The following is a 9,149-nucleotide window of genomic DNA, read 5'->3' on the forward strand; positions in this document are numbered from 1 at the left end:
CAGCTGAAGAACTGATGCTTTTAAACTGGGGTGTTGGACTCTTGAGAGTCCCCTGGACATCAAGGAGATCAAACAAGTCAATCCTAAAGGAGATCACTCCTGAATATTCATTGGAAGGACTGATGTTGAAGCTCTAATATTTTGGCCACCTGATGTGAAGAGTTGACAAATTAGAAAAGACCCTGATGCTGGGAAAGATTGAAGGAAAAAGGAGAAAGGGGTGGCAGAGTATGAGACGGTTAGATAGCATAACTGACTCAGTGGAAAGTGAAAGTTTCTCAGTCATGTCCGACTCTTTGCCACCCCATGGACTATACAGTCCATGGAATTCTCCAGGCCAGAGTACTAGAGTGGGTAGCCTATCCCTTCTCCAGGGGATCTTCCCAACCCAGATCTTGAACCCAGGTCTCCTGCATTTCAGGAGGTTTCTTTACCAGCTGAGCCACCAGGGAAGCCCAAGAATACCAGAGTGGCTAGCCTTTCCCTTCTCCAGTGGATCATCTCAACCCAGGAATTAAACTGGGGTCTTCTGGATTACAGGCGGATTCTTCACCAACTGAGCTATGAAAGAAGCCCCTTCACTGACTCAATGCACATGAATTTGAGCAGACTGTGGGAGACAGTGAAGGACAGAGGAGCCTGGCATGTTACAGTCACGGGGTTGCAAAGAGTCAAACATGACTTAAAGACTGAATGATGAGGATGATTCTCAGTACTGGTACATTCTCAATGTAACAGATAACAATTCATTAACAAAAAAAAAATCAAGACTTAAAATACCTCTTCTTTTTCTCTTGATTAAAGCCAGGGACATAGATGTTACTAACATGTTATATTCACTAATGAAATGTCAAGATTTGTCCAAGATCCCAGAGTGGGGATGTTGAACCACAACTCCAAACCCCATGTTCTTCTCAATATGTTATGTTGCTTCTCTTATAAACATTCAGTCCCCAACTACAATGTGTCATGAATGGCATGAGTTTTATGTGGAAAAAGCATATTGATCACCATTTCCATGTGCTTTGGTGGATTATGGGAAAATAATCCTATTCACATAAATTAATCCCTAATATCCCAAATCTCAACATCAGAGTGGTTTTCCATTGTATAAAAAACATTCTGGAAAAGATATGAATTTGTTGTTCAAATATTATCAATATGTCCATTTCCCAGAAAGCTGTTTTTAATAGGGTATAAAAAGAATGATACTGCAGTACCATAGAAGTATTGTTTAAAGACGGCAGGTTTATTGTAAGGATATTGGGGGCATTCATGAGAATAAGTAATAATGCAATAATAATGATCAAATAATGGATCATTTGATCCTGTGACTAAGAGGTTATCTCCTCCTTCTTCCCCTGTGGCTCAGATGGTAAAGAATCTGCCTGCAATGCAGGGTACCTGACTTCAATCCCTGGGTCAGGAAGATCTCCAGGAGAAGCAAATGGCAACCCAATCCAGTATTCCTGCCTGGAGAATTCCATGGACCGAGAAGCTTGGCAAGCCACAGGCTGTGGGTTCGCAAAAGAGTTGGACGTGATTGAGTGACTAACACTTTCACTTTTCAAACTGATTCAGTTTTCAAAATCATTTTTCAACTTTATAATTACATCTACATTCTTGTAACTTTTCTAAATAAGGTACTGACACTGAAAATTTTACCAGTCAAATGATTTGACCCCAAATATTCAAGAGTCATTGTATGCTTCTACCAGTAGATCATATTTGAAAGGTTGAGTTGCTTATTTTCTGCTCATGATGGCTATCATGTCAATTTCAGGAAGGTCAAATTCTGGACCACTCAAGAAAATGTTCTTTCAGGCGGTCAGTCCACTAATTACTTTAGTTATTTATATGAAATACAAAATACACAACTAAATAAGAAGAATCTAAGGAGCCACTTGACTCCAAAACAATATAGGCAGGAGAGGACCCCCACATCTGAGATCCATCAGACGTGGTAAGAAGTTGAGGTACATCATGCTTGAGGCACTAAAGAGCCTCATAGGAAAGAACTTCCATTACAGAAAGAGGTATCTAGACACAAAGAGCTCAATCCAGTAGTTAAACATTTGTCAGCAATGAGGAGGAGCCATTGAGAGTATAATCCATTCCCTGTCACTCAGATATGTCCAAATAGAGCTCCATAATGAACTCAGCTAAGTTTGGAGTTGGGGCAGAAACAGGTCAGACTGTTTATTAAAATCTGAAAAAGCTATTTCACTCAAAGCTGTGTATGCCATAAAACACTTTTAGTAATACTCAAAAATAGAGGGTAATGATAGAAATGCATAAAAGTTTCTTTCCCACTTTGTAAGAGATTTCTACCTTCCTAGGCTCCACTGCATTGGGGATGGTGCATGGGAAGACAAAGCAGTATACCAGAAGGAATTGAAAAGACATAATGGCAAAATACACCATGAAGTAAGAATTGCATGTATCATAAGCCCATTTTAGATATTCCTAGCACTCTCAGAAATACTGAGACTGTTTTGGAGCAGGAAGATCCACAACTGCATATGGGGTTAAGATATACCAAAATGATGACTACACGATAATTCCATTACCAACAATCAAAGACTAACTCCAGTGGACCTTTGAATAATATGGGCTTGAATTGCATAGGGCCACTTGTATGGAGTTTGTTTTCACTAAATACCTACTACAATACCACAGGGTCTGAAGTTGGTTGAATCCATGGATGCTGAAGCATGGGTGCTGAGAACAGCCTGTAAAGTCACATTCAGGATTCCAAGCATGTGGGGCTCATGCTTAACCTCAGCGTTGTTCTAGGGGCAACGGTAATCCTAACAGCCCTAAGAAGCAGCATTTTCTCACAAGGAAGAAGTGTAGTTGTATAATTTTTCTTATTCTATATCACTGGAAAAAAAGTAAATAAACCATTCTGTGGATATCTAAGAAGTAAAAACTTTCACTTTTGCTGTTTTTCAAGTGTCATATTTTTCATATGTTCCTAATATTTTTATGACTATCTAAATCATATTTTAATGATATAATAGCAAGCATTCTTATCTTATAAATCTATCAACTCTTTGGAGTTGCCTTAAATTTCTTTTAAGTAGTATTGCTATTTATTATCATTTTAAGATGCATTATTTTGAGCACCAATCATTTTTAACCCAGGGAGAAAGTCAGTGTTCAAATTATTATAAACATTCTCAAGGTAGACAGAAAAGTTCATTAAATCCTTCAATAAAAGTGAGAGAGGAAACGGAAATAAGTAGGATAAAGCTGATAATTTCAGGGGTTTGGATGCTTGTGAAAAAAAATTATAAACAAAGGATGTTGACCTTTATGCAACATTCAGTCAGAAAGAACATATCACACCTCCGCACAGAAGCTATTGTTCAGTTTCCCTGTGTTACAGCCTCTGTGTCAAATGAAAAGCAAGTTTCATCCATCAGAGACTCTAACGTTTGCACGACAACCTTCAGCGATCTTTTCTTTCCTCTGTCTTCTGTGGACAGTTCCTAAGATGGTAACCAAATATCCCATAAAGTCACAAAGAAGTGTTATAGAAAGGTAGACGTGTGGTATTTTCTAAATATCCCAGGCTCTGCATGACTGGGAAGAATCAGACCCTAGATTATTAATATCATAGTGAATGCATATATATATATATGAATAATATATAGTGAATACACACACACACACACACGTTTATACTTTCCTGAATTGAGGTACTGGATTTTGCTTGCCATTGTACCAACAGGTTGAAAATTTTAGGAATGTGTATATATTTTTACAAATATCTACTCATCAGACAACAAATGTCTTTGAGGACATGAGGATTTTCTTTACATTAATATTTGCTCAAAACCTGTTTACACTCTTCTTTGCTTCCCTTGTGCCTGTTCAATTTGAGAAGTATTCACAAATATTTGTTTAAATAGACCAGTACCTTAACTGTCCTTTGCTGAGATTTTTCCTTTTTAAAATAAAGATGTTTTATATAAATTATTCCAATTTGGGGCACTACCCCACAGGGCACGTGGGATCCCCGTTCCTCAATCAGGCATCAAGCCCACGCCCCCTGAAATGGAAGTGGACCGCCAGGGAAGCCCCTAAGAGTGTTTCTCAGGGAGGGATGACTTGGGAGATTGGGACTGACATACACATCCTACTGCGTATGTGTGCATGCGTGCTAAGTCTTCAGTCATGTCTGACTCTTTGTGACCCTATGAACTGTAGCCTGCCAGGCTCCATCTGTCCATGGGATTCTCTCAGAAAAAATAATGGAGTGGGTTCCCATGCTCTTCTCCACGGGATCAAACCCACGTGTCTTATGTCTCCTGAATTGGCAGGCAAGTTCTTTGCCACTAGCGCCACCTGGGAAGCCCATTGCTATAAATAATATAACTAATAAGGATCTATTATATAGCACAGGTAACTCTATGCAATGTTTTGTAATGACCTATGTGGGAAAAAAACCTTTAAAGAAGAGTGGATATATGGATATGCATAACTTAAACTCTGCCTTCTGGGTTTATCTTATATGCTTACTTTCAGGTCCTTCTGGAAACATTACTCTTTTGCATAATATTAAGTCTTTCTTAGAGAGACCATAAATTCTACAAAGTAAGCATTAAAGAATGATATAAGATTTTGCATTGCTAAGGTTATTCCCTTTGAAAAGGATGTTATTCTTTTCAGACAACTGTACTAAATGATACTAGACTTCCTAAAATGCTGTTTTAAGTTCTGTCTAGATAGTAAAATCATTGGAACTAAATAAGTACTTTGTATCAATATAATATTTTAAATGATTTTTTTTCTCTCCTTTGGTTTCACTTGCTTTTGCCATTGAGACCCATTTGTCCAATGTTGGTCATCTTCGACATGGTAAATAAGAGAAAACTGAATGTGCAATTTTCTTAAAGTAATATTGATATTCCTATAAGTATTTTTTAATATTAAAGCACAGAATCTCTTGTGTACTTCATCCATTTATTTATGCCTTTATTCAGCAAACTACTTTTTAGTACAAAGAAAATATATCTTCTCCCTTCAAGATGCTGATTATCTAATGGGAGTGATGTTGGGAAATGAAAAACAAATGAATTTTTGTATCTTGTTCGTGTCTCTGAATATGTTCCAGTGTCTTCTAGTTTATAATCTATGGGAACTTGAATAGAATTTGTATCCTACTGTTGTGTGAAATTGTATAAATCTTAATTATACTGAATTGGTTCAAAAATAAAAATTAAAAAATAGTAAAAAATAAATGTCATGGACATGAAATACACAACTTAGAGAATATAGTCAATAATATTGTCATAACTTTGTATGGTGATAGGTTGTAACTAGACTTATTATGGTGATCATTTATTAATGTATAAAAATATTGAATCTCTATGCTGTATATTCAAAACTAATACGCTATTGTATGGAAAAATATAAGAATAAATTGAACTCTATAATTGCTACCTTTTTGAAAGAGTGTTTCACAACTTTTCTATAGGTTACAGATGAAGAAATTAACAGTGAGGGCAAAGACCACTCCCTTCACAGAGTGGAACAGAAATTCTTCAGGTGGAAATGGAGTGTCGAATTGTAAGCGCTTAGTGCAAAGTCACAAAAGAGCAGTGAAAAGGCTATTGCAGCCTATTCTCACAGCAGCACTTAGGCCGGGGGACTGGAGAACAGCGGTGGGAGTGGCTCAGCCCATAAGGAGCACTCCAGGCTATAATGCTTGGCATTTACAAAGCTGCTGATAAAGAGTCATCCAAATTTGGGTTGTCACATGATCCGGGGACAACTTTGGTGTTAGCATAGGAATAGATTCCAGAGGGAGGATTCATTCATCTTAATCCCACAGCTTAAGATGAATGTTGTTCTTAAAGCAAGACATAATGAAATGCCCAGTAAGAATGGAAGCTCTCTCAGGCAAATGCTGATTCTTTTAACAGCTGTGTCTCCAACTCCTGAAAAAGTGACTATCACAGAGGCAACCCTCAATAGACACTTTTTTGAGCAAGTACTGGGAATGAACAGGAAGGCTAGGTTTGAGAGTATTTTGGAGATAAAAGGGGGGGAATTTACTGGCTAATATATACCAACTGAAAGGGAGAAGGACTTGAGGCTAACTGCAGGATTTCAAGGTTGAATGAGCAGGAGGGTTCATCAAATATGGCAAATCTTGGTGTACACGTCACATGATACAAAGATGTGTTCCTGACAACTGGGTTGACTGAGCAACACCAAGGCTGTAATTACAGAACTGCTTGTTCTTCTTGGGAGTTCTCTCTACTGATAGTGGTTCTCCTTATTAACTTTTAAATTCATGGTTGTTCAGGGGTTCTGACAAGTAAAACACTGAAATAGAGAAGGAAAGCTGATGACTTAAAATAATGGTGAAAGTGACTTTCTGCAGAGTGAGAACTGGGAGGAGGAAATTGCAACCCCCTCCAGGATGTTTGCCAGGAAAATCCCATGGACAGAGGAGCCTGGTGGAGGCTGGTGGGCTACAATCCATGGGGTCACAAAGAGGTGGATACAAGTGAATGACTGAGCACACACACACATGCAAAGTAAGGAATTCTGTGATGAGAACAATTATTTTCTAACCTACCAAGTCAAGATCATATTTGCTTAAGAATCAACTTCTTTAAATCCAGCTAAGAATTTGGAATGACAAGAAGAAAAAAATATTATATTGATGGTAAGTATATTACACTCTGATCCAAATATCTAGATCAAAATGTTGCAATGTTTCAGATAATTTTCACTTCTGGGGTCCCAGCATTTATCCAATAGACTGAAAAGAGGAATTCAAACTCATGTTTTCTGGGCAGACCAGTTCCATATTAGTGAATACAGATCCAGACAGATAAAAAGCAAAGTTTCTAAACAGTGGACATGTAAAGAAATTTGATGCAGTACAGACAACTAAAACCGGAAATTTTGGAGGAAAACAGGGAACAGATACATTAAGAGAGCCTGATATGAAACTCCAACCCTTCTTATTGAGGAAATGAAAGTCAGATAGGATATAAGTATAAAGAAACCACCAAATGAGTTTTAAGTCATAACAATGATAAGACTACTCTGGATATAGGACTACACTTTTAAAGGTGAGACTACAGCCAGATAATTAGGGCTTTAACACAAAGATTTGAAAGATAACTGCAGTAATAATGAGGCAAAGATACACAGGGACTTGTTGTTTTATGAATGTTCTAGTGGCGACACTTAGTAACTTCATTCAAAAAATTACTCAGGCTTGGCGAGCATGGCCATCTTGAATAGGACGGAGAGCCATCACAAAGTGCTAATTAATGCTAGATCAGAGATGAATGAGAATAGTTTGCATGGGAAAGCAAAATAAAATGATGGTCTCCCCCATCCTCCTTCATTTTTCTACTGAAACAAAATGTCCATCAAGCCAGGGTTCACCGAATCTAAGATTGGCTATTTTGTTGATGCATTCTGCCAGGGAGCTATAAACTTTATCATTGGTTGAAATAGCATATGGAGATTTCTGAAAGATCAGTTTTTGTATGAAAGTGTCAGAGAAGATTGTATATTTTGTGTGCTCCTTAATTAGTCATCCAAACAACACTGTTTATTGAGTTGCAGGAATGTTGCTTACACTACCCTATTGTAATATTTCAGGAAGCAAAAGGATTGCTGAGTGTACTATCACATTTAATTTGACCTACAGAAAGGATTATGGAGGAAATTGATGACAAGGTTGTACTCAGTTCATGCCCTGGTCAGAACGGCCTGCTGAGAAACTGGGAGAAGTATTCCTCTGCATTTACTACGTTAACAGATTATGTGCGGAGATGTCTGCACCATGAGAAATGTGCTGGGAGAGACTGTAGGACCAAAACTATCCATCATCATCAGTGACAATGAACTAGGGTAATATCTAATGAAGCTACACTGTGAGGGAAAACTTCAGCCCTTTAATGTTGGGAATAGAAATGGCTTTCTATTTTTTTTTATAAAACCTTAGCACTGAAAGGAGACTTTGGATTTGAGTATATGACTAATAGGCTAAATCTGGTCCACAGCCGGTTTGGTTGTTTGTTATTTTATTTTATTTTTTTATTGGGGGAGAGTTGATTTACAATGTTGTGTTAGTTTCAGGTGTACAGCAAAGTGACTCAGTTATGGGACACTCAAGCTCATTCATCTACATATTATTTGTGTCAGCAAATGGCAGAGTTGAATAGTCAAGATCAAACAATTTAATCTGACTGTAATCCAATTTATTTCCTTCACAGATAATGCAACTGAGGCCAAAAGAAGTTAAGTAACAGTTCAAAATTATGTAGTAAGTGGCCAAATTGCCCTAGTGTCTAAGGAACACAAGCAACAAAAAGCAGGACCAGAGGCAGAAATGGGTGGAGTCCTTTCCAGCTGTGAAGAGGGAGTGAATGATGGGACTTGCGCAATTTGTAGCGGATGCCAAGGGAAAGGGGGTGCAGCTGAGAGAAGAGAAGGAGATAATGCCAGGGGTCACCCTTTGTGACTTCATGGAGGTGTCATGAAAGGCTTGGAGTGGCAAGGGCTGTAGGCAGCCCTAGAAGGATAATAGTGGTGATGATGAACAAGATGGGCTAAAACGAAAAGTGTGGGGATGGAGTCAGGAGGGACAGCTTGGCTGTGATAACAACATTCCATCAGGGTTGCATTCGCTCACATCCAGCCAACTCATGTATACACAGAAACATTATTAACCTAATTATTAGAATCATGGGGATGAAAATAACATTTGATACACTTATTTTGAGTATCAAATGAATTAAAGTTTTCATTTAGATTCACAGGTAGTACATGGCATCCGATCCCATTAGTTCGTGGGAAATAGATGTGGAAACAGCGTCAGACTTTATTTTTTGGGGCTCCAAAATCACTGCAGATGGTGACTGCAGCCATGAAATTAAAAGACGCTTACTCCTTGGAAGAAAATTATGACCAACCTAGATAGCATATTCAAAAGCAGAGACATTACTTTGCCAACAAAGGTCCGTCTAGTCAAGGCTATGGTTTTTCCAGTGGTCCTGTATGGATGTGAGAGTTGGACTGTGAAGAAAGCTGAGCACCGAAGAATTGATGCTTTTGAACTGTGGTGTTGGAGAAGACTCTTGAGAGTTCCTTGGACTGCAAGGAGATCC

The 9,149-nt window shown here is 38.2% G+C and overlaps 1 protein-coding gene across 1 annotated transcript in view; it reads right to left on the bottom strand.

Annotated features, from left to right (window-relative positions):
- TINAG (tubulointerstitial nephritis antigen) overlaps positions 1–9,149 on the bottom strand; it is a 105,013-nt gene that overhangs the window by 18,159 nt on the left and 77,705 nt on the right. The gene's annotated exons all lie outside the window — the stretch shown is intronic.

This window comes from Bison bison, unplaced genomic scaffold, assembly GCF_000754665.1.
Source record: "Bison bison bison isolate TAMUID 2011002044 unplaced genomic scaffold, Bison_UMD1.0 scf7180017864270, whole genome shotgun sequence".
NCBI lineage: Eukaryota > Metazoa > Chordata > Mammalia > Artiodactyla > Bovidae > Bison > Bison bison.